Genomic DNA, 14,387 nt, shown 5'->3' with positions numbered 1-14,387 from the left:
CTACATAAGGATTTTGGGCCGCTCTATCAAATTCTTAGAAGCAAAAGATTAAGCAACATGCACTATGATTTTTGATTATCATGGGTGTCTTGTATTAGAAAGGTATGGATGAGATTTATGACCGATGTATAGTACTTGATGAGGTATCATTCATTCTTGTGAAATGCCATGATTCAACATGTGGGGGACATTTTTTTGGATGGCTTACTGCACAAAACCTCTCCCTATTGGATATTGGTGGCCATTGATTTTCTAGGATGCTTGTAGTTATGTCTGCTAAAGACACGATGCCGGGAAGAATTGTAAAGCTGCTATTAAAACCTATTTTAGTTACGTTACCCTTCGAAAAATGGGTATTGATTTTGTTGGACCAATATACTCTTCATCCACTATGTGCAAGTGTTACATTATTGTAGCAACATACTACTTTTCAAAATGGTGTGAAGCTTGAGCAACAATGAAGGATAATGCTAAGTAGACTTCTAGTTTTATTATGGATTAGATTATTTGCCATTTTGGTCCAGTCAAGGAGATAGTGTTTGATTAAGAGACACACTTCTCAAATGAGGTTACAGTAGCCTTGACGCACATCGTCGTGATTGGGATGATCTACTTACAGAGGCCCTCTGGGCATACACAACCTCCCATAAAGCTGCAACCGGACAGACACCCTTCCAGCTGGTGTATGGTACAGAAGCTGTTTTTCCTGTTGAACTGGAACTACCCTCTTTGAGAGTGGCTATCAAAGAGCGTTTGGGGGACGATGATTCACTGCAACGCCGTCTCCTGCACTTGGAATGTTTGGACAAAATTTGTAGGATGGCTCTACAGTGCATGGAAGCCACGCAAGCTCGACGCAAGGCTTACCATGATAGCTTCATCAAGCACAAGGAGTTCAAAGAAGGTGATTTGGTCCTAGCCTATGATTCACGATTTGGCAAGTTTCCTGGCAAGCTCCAGCAGCGGTGGATGGGCCCCTATAAGGTACTTGCCGTTAACCCTAATGGTTCTGTCCAAGTGCAGACCGTTGATGCCTCTGATGATCCCTTTCTGATCAATGGATATCGCCTGAAGAAGTACTTCCCTCCTTGGGGATCTTGACAATTATGGTCACTTGATCTTTTCCCACATTGGCACGGCGCTGTACTTCTTATGATGCTACTTCTGATAGCCGTTCTTCAGTCAGTCCTGATGAAATGGACGCAACCCTTTGTCCCCTCAACTCCATCTTCCAGCCTTGATCTCTTATCCTCTATTTTCCACCAGCATCAGTGGCGAGGTTGGTTCTGACAAATGGTAGTTCTACCATTCCCTTGCTCAAATCGAAAAAAAAAAAAAAAAAAAAGAGAGAAAAAAAAAACATATCGGTCATTGGAGAAAAGGACTTAGGTCCCTGTCATGCCGACCTATTCTTCGAGAAAAGGTGGAAACACCCTCGGGAATAGGGGAAAACAAGAAAAAGAAAAGAAAGAAAAAAAAAACAAATCCGTTATGAGAGAAAAGGAAGCAATTCCCTGTCATAGCAGGCCTCGTGCCAAGAAAAGGTGGTAAACACCCTTGGGCGAGAAGTTGGCTGTGGAAAAGGTGGTAACACCCAGCAGTCCAGAAAGTGGATTCATTAATTGATATTCCCAGGATCCAATTCCGAAGCTGCCTCCCTTGGTACGCTGTGTCCTGGGTCTCTCTGCAAAGTGTCTAACTGTCCTCTAGCAGACGACATGTTCCTGTCCAATAAAACGTTCGATTTGATGGCTACCTCCCTGGGTACACCTCTTCAACAACTGATGATGCGATCTTCATCGACAAACAATCGAGTGATGTGAGCTTTCATCCTAACCAGATGGGGAAGTGAGTATGGGTTGCCCTCTATATTTATCAATAGAGAGTGAGACAGAGGGTGGGTCGAGAGACCAGTCTTTCCCCTTCAAATCAAATGAGAGGTGAGAAGTGTGAATGAAGTGTTGCACGCACGGGATGGGCCTCTCAATGCACAAAGCACAATTTGTTTCTGTGCACTGCACCATAAGGCTCCCTGGCCTTCCTTCTTGCACCGTATGCCGGCACAGGGCGGGATGCACTATTGCACCATCAAATGCACACAAGGCATACAATCTTTGCACAAGTGACTGTGAGGATTACATCAATGGGTTTCAGGAAAAGGCTGCCCTCTTATATCTATCAATAGAGAGTGAGACAGAGGGTAGGATGAGTGTGACTGGAGTTTCTTTAATCAATTACCGAGAGGTGAGATTGAGGGACGTTACGACACTTGGAGTCAGGTATGTTCCCGTTTCCCTGTGCACCCCCGGGATGGGACTTTGCCCTCATCACAAGACACATCACCCTATTCTGTACACTGTACTGTAAGGCTCCCTTGCCTTCCTTCTTGCACTTATGCCAAACGGGTTGGACGCACTACTGCACCATCAACTGTGCACCCTGGCATACTCCTTTTTTCTCCACCATTCCCCCTTGTTGATTCCTCAACCGGGTATGAGATATGGGTTTTAATCATTCTTCCTCGAGTGATATTAGTCATGGGGCGAGTGACTGTTCTTTCATTTCATTTGAGTGACTGCGAGTTGAGTGAAATATCCCTCATCATCGACGAATTTCCTGCGATTTCTTCCATCAGCTACCTCCCTGGCTACTGCCGTGTGGTCCCTGCCATGAAGGACGTGTGCCGAGAAGATGCCTTGGTACCTCCAGCGCCGACAACCACACTGGACGTGCCATCGACACTCAACCTTGATTCTTGACGAAATGGGCCAAGTTTTTCTAACCCTCCCACTTTGGTTTCTCAGTGACGGTCATGTTTTAAGTGTGGGGACATTAGTGGATGGTCTGTGGCGTGGTCCTAGGTCCCTGTTGTTCGGTTAACCCTATCCGTTAAGGTCTTAAGTGTGGGGACGCGTCCCTGCGCGTCTACAGTGCATACCTTTCTGCATATGCCTTAACCTGTTCATGCATGTATGCCATGATTTGCTGTTACCCTGATGGGGTCCCTTCCCACCCGACCGTTCATTTTCCACCCACCCTTGGGGCTGTTCCCTTATAGTTTTCCTTCATTCCTTGATTTTGAGGTCTTGCCATGTGAATGCACCCTACGTTCACCAAAGTCCAAATCCAACCTTATAGCCCTATTCCTCCCTTTGAATTGACTATTTTTCCTTTTTACCTACCCCTGTTCCGGTGCACGGTTTTTGAGTTATTAATTTTTGAAGCATTTTGCGTAATTTAGCCGGTTTTCCCATGAGAACGCACTTTTCTTGTTTCGGAACCATGCTCTGACGTCATAGCCCTGACAACCACTTTTTCCCTGACATTTTTCCTTTTTACTCCGTGTCATTCTGCTCCACGGTTTGTCCAATACTAATTTTCCGGTTTTTTCCACCTTTTTCGTGCATATTTTTGACATTTTTCCATGTGAACCTGCCGTGTTTGCATCGGAATTCCCATTTGATTTGACAGTTGTGTCCCCTGTGCCTTCCCCCACCTTTTTCCTTTTTCCTCCACCCTTTTTCAACTTCCGGATTTTTACTTATTAATTTTTAAATGAGTTTTCGAGAGTATTTTTGGAGTTTTTCGCATGTGAACCCCTTCTACTTCCACCGGAACTGCGCTTTAACATGATAACCCTGTGCCATTCCATCCTGCGGGCATTTTTTCTTCTTACTCCGAGTCATTCCGGTGCACGGTTCGTCCCATATTAATTTCCGATCACATTTTCGAGTTTGTTTTTTGGGTTTTTCCCATGTGAATGCGTCTTATCTCCGTCAGAATTATGTTTTGATGAAATAGGATTGTCGGGCACATCTTTCTGCATAGTTTTTCTTTTTTCTGCACCTTATTCCGCTACACGAATTTTTCGATATTAATTTTTAATTGCGTTTTTTTGTTCGTTTTTTGTGTTTTTTGCACGTGACCACCCTTTCCCCCTCCCGAAACCTCCGTCATATATTTTTCTTGTTTTCCCCCTGCCGTCCTGCCCACTTTTTGTTTTTACGCTATTTCGTTTTGACGTTCGGATTGGGAGTTATTCATTTTTCTTTATTTTTACGTGTATTCGCGCGCCCGTTTTGCGCGTGAACGCGCCTTTTTTCGATTTTACACGTCTCCACATGCCCCGGTCGTGTCCGCATGACCCGTCTCGTCATCCCAGCGCCATTTCAATCCCGTCACGGCAAATTTTTTTACCCCGCCCCGCACACGTGCGCGGGACGGGGGTATGCGCCCTTGGGCCCGGCCTACCCCCCTTGGGCCCTGCCTACCCCCCTTGGCCCACCCTCTACGCCCCTTGGCCCACCCTCTACCCCCCTTGGGCCCTGCCCACCCACCCCTTCCCTCCAACCACCCGACCCCTTCCCCCCAACCATCTCCCTCCCCATCTCCCTTCCCTCTGCGTGTCCTGCCTCCTCCATTTCCCTCCTCCTCCTCCTCCTCCCTCCCTCCCCCGTCTACTGCCCGCTCTGACGCCGGCGACCTGCGCTCCTTCGCCGCCGTCTCCTCCTGCCCCGTCGCCGCCTCTGTGGACTGCTACGTCACGTCGCCGCCGCCTCTGGGACAGTGCCTGTAGCCGCGTGGACCACCGCTCCCCGGCCGTGCCGCCACCTCCTCTAACCACCACCACCTCCTCTAACCACCTCCTCCTCCTCTAACCACACTCAGGTTAGTTACTAACCTTGGTGTAGTTAACACTAACCTAAGTTCAATTAGGTTAACAACTAACTTCACTCTAGTTAAAACACTAACCCTAGTTAGTTTCCTTAACTAACCCTAGTTAGTTGTCCCTAACCCTAACCCTAACCCTAACTAGGACCCCTAACCCTAACCCTAACCTACCTTAGGTTACCTAAACCCCTTTAGGTTAGTTTCTACTAACTGGACTTATCTGACTTATTCAACCTGACTAACCTAACCTGACTTGACTTCCTATGACTACCATGACTTACCCAGACTAACGAGACTTAACTGACTTACTTCTAACTGATTTATCTGATTAACATGATTTATATGATTTAATTAATTTCTAAATTAAATTTTCCATCAAAATAATTCAGAAAAATTTCTAAAAATTCCCTTTTCTTTTTGCCAATTTTTGGGAGTTTGTCCGCTGGAAATTTCCCACCCTACAATTTCTGAAAATTAAATATTTCCTAATTTTACCGCTAAATTGCCAATAAATGTAGCAAATTCATTTAAAAATAGTAAAAAATTCTAAAAAATTCTTTAAAAATTTCCCTCACCTCCCTTGATTATTTTCCATTTATTCAACCATAAATAATCTCCAATTACAAACATTAAAAAACCAACCAAAAAACAAATCAACCCATCCACTAAGGTGTTGTCTTTGTTGTTTCGTCAGTGGTTTTTCATTTTCCTTTACTGGATTCACTCCTTTTGGGAGACTCTTCCGTGCGCATTTCCGCATTACATACACACCCCTTCCAGGTATTTATTTTATGTGCTTTATTTATTTTCATTTTTCCCTTAATCACAAATTAATTGTTAAAATGAACTCTTTATTCACCCACAGTTCCACGCGCATTCGCGCTCAACACACACATACTTTTTAATTAAAATAAACCCGCCGTTCACTTAGCACGTGCTACGTGCGCTAAAGAGGCACTTTAATTTTTAATTAAAATGAAGCAACCGTCACATGAGCACGCGCTGGCAAAAAAGCGCTCCATATCACCTTAATTTGTAATCAATGAACTTGAATTTAGAGACCCAGTCGGGTATCAAAGTCCGGGATTCGAATTAATACACCGCTTCACCTACTAATTGGTAATTTAATTTCTAATAAGGAACCGCCGTTTTCTTGCTAAGGTTTATCACCTAATAAAAATTCACCCATTTCTTAATAATTTATTAAAATGAACCCTTCATTAAATTAATTCCCTCACTGCACTTAATTCCCCTTTTTAATGAACCGTTTCGTGGGATGGGTATGCGCCGTCCTTAGAATTATTTTTCTGGTCCAGTCCTGGGTTTATCACCGATGTAGTATTGATATGTGTCGGATATGTTATTGTTTTGGTTTACTGTCTTTATTACGGTTCCGGGTACGGTATGCAGTTTTTTCTTTTATTGCCTGATATGGGGTTCTGGGTGTTTGTCTGATGCATCGCATGAAGCTTTCGGTCGCATTTGTCTCAAGGTCATGTCGAATTTTTTCTAGGATGTGGTTTGTTTGGGGTTAGTTGGTCGAGTCACATTTTCTTGTTTGGTTATTCTCTTATCCTTGGATTTTATATGTTGCTTTGCAGGCATTCTCCTTGATTGTCTGTGTTTGTGGTGTGTGTGTAACCATCTGAATGGCGCCTTCTCATGCTCCTCCCCCTATCCAGTACGTCCCACTAGTTAGTAGGGATTACTCTTCCCTACTTACTTTTGAGGCTCTCACGAAGGCGGGACTTGCTGCTTTTGTGGCTACTTCTTTTCCATTGCTTCCAGAGGATCTGTCGTTATGTGATGAGTTTCTAGCCTCTTACAGCAAGAAGACAGGCCTAGTCCAGGGACTTTCTATGACTTTGACACCTCGAGGCTTAGGGAAAGCTCTGTCTCTACCCTCCAAAGGTGAACCTTTTGTGACCACTCGTCAGCTTTTCTCTAATGAAGAGATTCTGAAGCTGTTGCAAAAGCACACAAGGGAAATCCTCGATGTTAAGAAGGTGATAAACTCTTCAGGAGTTTCCTTTTCTATGATCACTGATCCCGTATGGAAGACGATCTGTTAGTTTCTTCAGGACAGGTTTATGCCTGCCAAACGCCATCCCAGTACTTGTCCAAAGAGCTTTTTACAGCTTCCAGGATGGTGCTGAAAGGAGGTGCTATTGATTGGAGCACTTACCTCCTTACTAAAATAGATCAGCATTTCGTCAAAGTCACCAGGGGTAATGTTACCAATGTCACATATGGATCATATTTGTCTGCCTTCTTGACCTATTCAGGTTTACAGAAGACTATGCCTCCACCTCCTCCATCAGATCCCGTACCTCCTCCTCCACCTTCAGATGAGTCAGAACCTATTGACATAGAGGATGATGATTCTCCGCCTCCCGTGGTCATACAGCGCAAACGCTTGAAGAGGGTAGCGGATAAAGCTCCTTCCATACTTCCTTCAGTGCCCATTCCTGCTACTTCTGGCAGTGAACTCCCTGGGTATCTCACTTGTACTAATCTGTTCAGAGCACATCGAGAAGGATCATTGGACATATCAGTTCCCTCCCTGAACAATCTAGTCTCAGGAGATGCGATTCCTTTCCTCTGTAAAGATATTCAAAGTTCCATTGAGTTGTCAGTGACAACCTGTGTTCAACAGCTGTACGTGTCTTTTTATGAAGAGCTCATGCAGTCTAAGGACCAGTTGCATAAGGCAACATCTGAGTTAGCTTCTGCTAAGGATACCCTAGCAGATTTATTTAAGCAAATGGAACAGCAAACCCAACTGGTTGCCACCCAAAGGGATGAGATTTCTTCTTTGAAGATCCAGTTACTCGAGGCTCAATCCCAGGTTACTAGCCTTTCAGAAGAGAAGGAGAGGATGTCCAGAGAAGCACAGGAGTTCCAAGCTATCTTAGATGACAAACTTTCAGCTTTACAGACTGCTAATGCCACAGTGGCATCCCAAGCCTCCCAAATCCAGCAGTTGCAAGATCAACTTGCAAAGTCCCGCTCTGTTCCTCCAAGCCCTAATGTTCCATTGATTCCTTCTCTTTCACAGCAGGACTTGGCTGCTCTTCAGAGACAGGCTACTTTGTGCCCTCTATTCCAAGATAAAGTGGAAAGATTGCAGTCCAGAATGGACTTGTCATGGTCTACCTTTGAGCAGTTTCAGGAATATGTTCTACCAGACCATTCTTTATTTGTCCACTACCACTTACAGAAGTTGGTTTTCTACATGAAGCTTTCCACGATGGATTTACCTCTTCCAGAGGATGGCTAGAGTGGGGCTTGGTCTGCTGAGTTGTTGACATAGGTAGTCAGGATGGTCTTTGAGGATTCTGTCACGCCAGATACCATGTTGATGTTGTACATGTATCTACGAGGAGACTTGTTAATTCCAGATGAGGTGGATATGGCATGGTATGTGGGGGATGTGGTCTTACAGGCTGTTTTGTATATTAATCATTTGGAGTTGCGCATAGCTGACATGTTCCAGAGTTATTCCTCCAAAGTGGCTGATTGTCATGATAATTCGTGGCATCCCATGATTGATTCGGTGGTCCTAAATCAAAGACAAAACACAGCTCCTACCTTTTCCCAGAGTACTAACCAACTGAGGATGGATCTCTTAGCCTATCTTTCAAAACATAATCCATTTGATGCTCCCTTCTTTGATGCCTATCATAGCCGATCTCTCTTAGGACCTTCTGCTCCTACCCTCCTCTCTTACCAACAAATGGCTCACCGCTATGCTATATATCTTTCCCTTTGTCAATCTAATTCCACCACTATTTTACCCCTTCTTTTCCAACCTTCATCTTTCCCTCAAATTCCCATTTTTACTTACTGTTCCTTTATTGAGGATAGGGTATTTTCCCCTTCTCCACCCTGTCCTTCTCCCTCCATTAATGTACCCTCCACATTTTCTATTTATCAGTTAACACCGTTCCTTAGTGATTCCCTCCAAATTTCTGCCACTCCTTCTTTAACTTTTTCTTCTTTTTATGATTTTTCCTATCCCTCCCTTCATCCACTCTTCCTTATTCCATTACCCTCTCCTAACATTTCCATATCTCAACCACCTCAGTTGGTTAGTGACTGTGACGGGTTTGATAATCAGATTTCCAGAAGAAGGGGATGGAGTTCGGATGATTGCCTTACAGGACCTCAGATCAATTGGCCAGTCATTCCAGGAGAATGGACAGCTTCTAGTCAAGCTTATCAGAACTATGTTCATTTTGCTCAGCAGTATTCACAGTCTGCAGATCCCTCAGTGAGATTAACTGCTCACTTTGCTTGGTACCTGGCATATATGCATAGGCACTCTCATAATGATTCCAAGCCTATTCCAAAGTTGTGCATGAATGTCAATTTGAGCATTGATTCCCAACAGCTGGATATATTGTATTTTCATGCCCTTTGTTTGCCTAGCAGATACTTGGTCCTGTTGGAAAGGATGTGCTGTCTCCAGTTTTTTCAAAATCCTCCCAAAAACTTTGTAGATGAATCCTTATCTATGGATCGTTTCTGACAACATCAATCTTTTAAGAGGGATCATCTTCATTGATACCTTTCCAATGTATGATGGATGCTTTTTAATGAAAATCTCTCTTTTTTTGAAGGAGTCATTCAGATGGTTGTGTTGTGTATTAGTATTTGTGTTGTGAGTTCATTTATGTCAAATCAACGTGGTGGTTTCCTATTGGATTTCGTATACGAGCTACATTTTGGGAGAATTGTGGTGATGGGGTCGTGGATGCAGAATTGACACAGATGCTGATGAAGAAGAAGAAAACTTTTATATCCTTTACAAATTTGTTGTGATTTTTAGTTTAATAAGAGGTGTTAATGTATACAGGGTTTTCCTTTCTTTGTATTTTTATATCAGAAACAAGTTCTAAGTTGGGGTCGTCGTGGATGGATTATTTTTTAGGAGATATTGAAGATCAAAGTTGATCTTTTCAATGAACTTATATTCCCTTTTTCCTGGGTCGCGAGGACGCTTCCTTATTAAGTGTGGGGATATGTTGAGTGTTGAAATGACTTGTTTTTTGGCTGATTTTTGTTGTTTTTGAGAGCTGAATGGTTGATTTTATGAGATGATTGATTGATTTGGAAGTGGTTTGAGAGTGTTTTGGATGATATTGATTGTGTTTTGGAAGATCATGATGTTTATTGGTGGTTCTGTGATGTTCTGATAGGTTCTGTATACCTTCTGTTTTGTTCTGTTTTGGTATGTTTTGTTCTGATTGTCTTCTGTAAGGAGGGATGGAGCATTGATTGATGAGGATTGAGATATTGAGAAAGATTATTGAATGGTTTGTGAGAGTTTGGAATGATTTGAGAATGAGTTATGTGGTTTTGATGACCTTCTGTAACCTTCTGTAGGTCTTCTGTAGAGCTTCTGTCTCTGGTACTGTTCTGTTCTGTACTGTAGCTGTTCTGGTACTGTTCTGTGATTGTTCTGTATGCTTTTGTATGTGTTCTGATGGATGAGAGTGTAGCTTGGGAAAGTTTTCTAGCCTTGGAAAGAGGTGAATACAAGTGCAAAAGAGCTGAAAGAAGTAGCTGCTAAAGACTCAAGAGAAGACTGGAGTGAAGTGACAGTAGTGAGCTATGAAAGGACACTGTAGTGGCTCTGGTGACCCTTCATATCAGACATACCTCTTGGGAGGGGTATCCACGACCTAAGAGGGATTATTGAGAGTAATTTTTGAGAGATTGTAGTGAGGATATGATGTATTATTGATGGAGAGAGAGAGAGAGAGTCAGAGATAGCCAATTTTACTCAAACAGAGTGATTGTATATGAGAGATTGAGAGAGAAGACTACGAAGATATTGAAGATGAATACTATGTGATGTATTTCCATTCAAAGATGGTGTATTCCTTTGTTTTCTTTGTTTTATTGATGGATTTTGTGAAGATGTTGAAGAATATGTTTGATTCTATCAAATCCGTGGGAGATCTACATGATGCTGTATGAAGATTTGTTGTGCTTGGTGTTCTTTTCTTCATTGTGATCATGTGAAACATGATAAACAAGCTTGTTGATGTTACAAGATAGATTTTCTTGCAAGAGAATTCCCTTTTCCTTGGTTTTCCTCTCGGGGCTCCATTCCATTTGACAATGGCATTCAGCCTGTTTAAAAAATAACATAAGTCTTCAACTACAGATCCTCTTCACTCCCTCCTGCTCCAAGAAGTCCACCAAGTCATGCTCTGATACCATGTTCAAAGTTGAGAGAGAGAGAGACAGGGAAACTCCATTGTCATGAACCTTCAGGTTCCATAGCTTTCTTCCATTATTCTTTTTCTAATTGAGTAACACACACAACAAAGATAAAGTGACCTAGTGTAGGTGTAGACTAGACAGACTAATTCTAGTCAGGTCACTAACTAACTACTAACCCGACTTATTTAATGTAGTCACATGTAGACAACTGCACACTCTAGTTGTCATAGATGTCGGTCATAGATAAAGACATACTGACGGTAAGCTTGATTTCTAACAACACTTGCCATAAATCTGTGTCAGAAGCGAAGTAAGTATGTGTCCTCTGCTAAATCATTTTGAACCATATGATGATGGATGTGCTTTGCATTAGACAAGGCCTTCTAATACTTGTGCATGTTTTTCTTCCTTCTATGGGATTTTTTTAAATGAATTTGAATCCATTCAAGAGCTTCAATCTTCATTAAGAGGGGCATTGAGCACCTCAAATTTCTTTTGGACAGTTGATTCTAGGAACTGAAGGGCCTTAGAGATGGAATTTTCTACATGCACACTTGATGACTAAGATCGAAGGGGAGGAGTTGCGTGCCACTATATTAGTTCCCCTTAACCTAGCAGGCCTCTATGAAGTCTTAATCTTGCTAAGAGTGAGATAAGATATCCTATCCCTCTATACTTGCAATGGAGTCTCGGTTCATTATGACTCTTTCTCTTTCTAGGTATGGGTATATTGTTGAGATATCGAGCTCCACTCGTGATATGCCAAGGTGACCGTTGTGCATTTATGTCACCGACTTGTTAGTTACAGATGCAGTTGGTACATCGCCCATGAATAATAGCTAGATGATAGCTATCCTTATCTACTCTAGTTCGTGGCTTAGTTATTATGTCACCTTAGTTAGTTGAGTTTGGTTTGAGATCCATATATAGGGTTCTTCTATTTCTATGTACTAGAGTTCTTTTTGGCTTACATAACTAAGAAGAGGAAAAATTGTTTTCAGCCTCCACCCTTGTTTGTATTCCCCATTGTGCAAGCAAGAAAGCTACAAGTGAGACTCCTTCCTTCTCCCCCATTATCTTGACATGGTATCAGAGCCTTGTTCGTGGTAAGGAGCTCAAGAAAGCAAGCCAAGTTCGCAGTGTTCTGGTAAGAGGACCAGTGTTGCTTTCATTCTTATGTTCTAGGAGCAAGTCTCTGCATGTAGCACAGCCGGAAAGTGCAAGAGTGCATTGTCTCAGATTGAGACGCCCTTTGCGGTGTACCAAGAGGGTAGTGTATGCTGCAGGAGAGGGCTTAAGCCCCTGGTTGCTCTGTTTTTTTTATTAGAGGCCATTTCAGGGCCTGTTTTGGAGGCGGAAGTTTTCTGCACGCACTTAGGAAAATGCCCGGTTTTATGCTGTGCGACCATTGTTCTACAGATCAATGAAAAGTTACTGTAGAAATTGCATCGTATGTCTGTGCCTAGAGACATTGGGAGTTACAGAATCATCATTGTTGCCTGTTGATGCAAAATCGTCACTAGGAAGTGACTGTGTGGTCAAATACCACTTTCGTCAGTTTTGCAGATTTGCCCCTGTGAGGCTGAAGGTGTGTTCTTTGTAGTGACAGAATTTTTGCAGTGTTCTGTAATGGCGTCTGATTCTCTTTCACAGATTGTCACTGAAAAGCTTGACAAGAACAACTTCCAAGCATGGAAGTTTAGAATGACGAATTTCCTTATGGGAAATGATATTGAAAATTTGTTACAGGAAATGAAAAAGAACCAGTTCTTCCTGATGTTCCCAATCAACAGCAAATGCAGGCATTTAAAGCATGGCATGAGAGAGCTAGGAAAGTTATGTACTGGCTGTCTATTAGCATTTTAGACTCTATGATTGTGCATATTCAAGATGCAAGTACGCCCAAGGAGGCATGGGATACTTTGTCAAAAATGTATAGCACAAATACGCAAGCCAGGAAAATGCAGCTCAAGTAAGAGTTTCATAATGTGCAAAGAGAAAATATGAGCATCAATGACTACCACATGAAGGTGAAGAAGATTGTAGATGCACTTGCTTCCATTGGGTCGCCAGTGGAAGATGATGATTTAGTTTCTGTGACCTTGAATGGTCTAGGAAAGGATTATGCACAGTTCCGAATATCTATTTCCATCCGTGAAAGATTTTCTGATTTTGAGGAGTTGATTGCTCTTCTAATTTCTGAGGAGTAGAGAAATGGTGGTGCATCTTCTTCAGGAGGAACTTCAAAAGAAGCTGTCTTCTACTTAAATGCTGGAAGAGGTAGAGGAAGAGGTAGAGGAGGCCGATCTGGAGGCCGTGGTAGAAATCAGAATATGCAGCAAACTCAAGAAAACCAGTCTTATGGAGGAGGACATGGTAACTCTAGAGGCAGGGGGAGCCAAAGAGGTCGTGGTGGATGGCAAAGAGACCAAAATGAAAACAACAATGTTGAATGCTACTACTGTGGTAAAATGGGTCATATGGCTAAGGACTGCTATAAAAAGCAAAATGACATCATGAATGGAAAATTGCAACAAGGGAATTATGCATCCTCTAGTAGACAGGGTGATGACAGAAATGAGCATTTGTTTATGGTGCAGCACATGAATAATTATGTGACAAGTGCAGAAGAAAGCAACGAAGTGTAGTATGTTGACTCAGATGCATCAAACCACATGACAGGTCATGCAGAATGGATGTAGGATGCAAGAAAAATGGAAAAACCACGATTTGTGGAGACTGGTGATGATACTGCACATCCTATTGTGCAGATTGGAAAAATTCCTTTGTCTATGCAGGATGGGAAAAAGAAATACCTGTCAGAAGTATTTCATGTCCCGAATATCACCAAGAATCTGGTTTCTGTTGATCAAATGGTTGAGCAGGGCTTGCAAGTCAGATTTAATCCTCATGGATGCTTTGTTGAGGATATGAAAAATAAAGGTTGCTTGATAGTAAAAGGAAAGAAGAAGGGCAAAATGTTTACATTGGATGCAGACTTTCTTGAATTGAGTGCAACAATGTTTGCACATGGGACCCGTGTAGTTGTAGATATTGATATCTGGCATAAATGCATTGGTCATGTTAATGTACAACGACTTAAATCAATGCAGGCCCAAAATATTATTGTAGGATTGCCAAAATTCAAGGCTGTAGAAATGCATAAGGTATGTGAAGCCCGTCAGTTTGGAAAAGAGGCAAGGAAACCATTTCCTAGACATGTTCAAGAGAGTAAGAAGCCATTGAAATTAATCCACTCTGATGTGTGGACTACTAAAGCTGCATCTCTTGGAGGCTGTCATTATTTTGTCACTTTTATTGATGACTATAGCAGAAAAGTTTGGGTGTATTTTATGAAAAAGAAAAGTGAAGTTTTTGGGAATTTCAAAACTCTTAAAGCTATGGTTGAAAAAGAAACAGGCCTACAAATAAAATGCCTAAGGTCAGATGGAGGGGGAGAGTACCTCTCAAATGAGTTTGCA

This window comes from Lygodium microphyllum, chromosome 22, assembly GCF_053477565.2.
Source record: "Lygodium microphyllum isolate KBCC chromosome 22, Lygodium_microphyllum_v1.1.10, whole genome shotgun sequence".
NCBI lineage: Eukaryota > Viridiplantae > Streptophyta > Polypodiopsida > Schizaeales > Lygodiaceae > Lygodium > Lygodium microphyllum.
The sequence above is the reverse complement of the archived record's forward strand: the minus strand, read 5'-3'. Positions refer to the sequence as shown.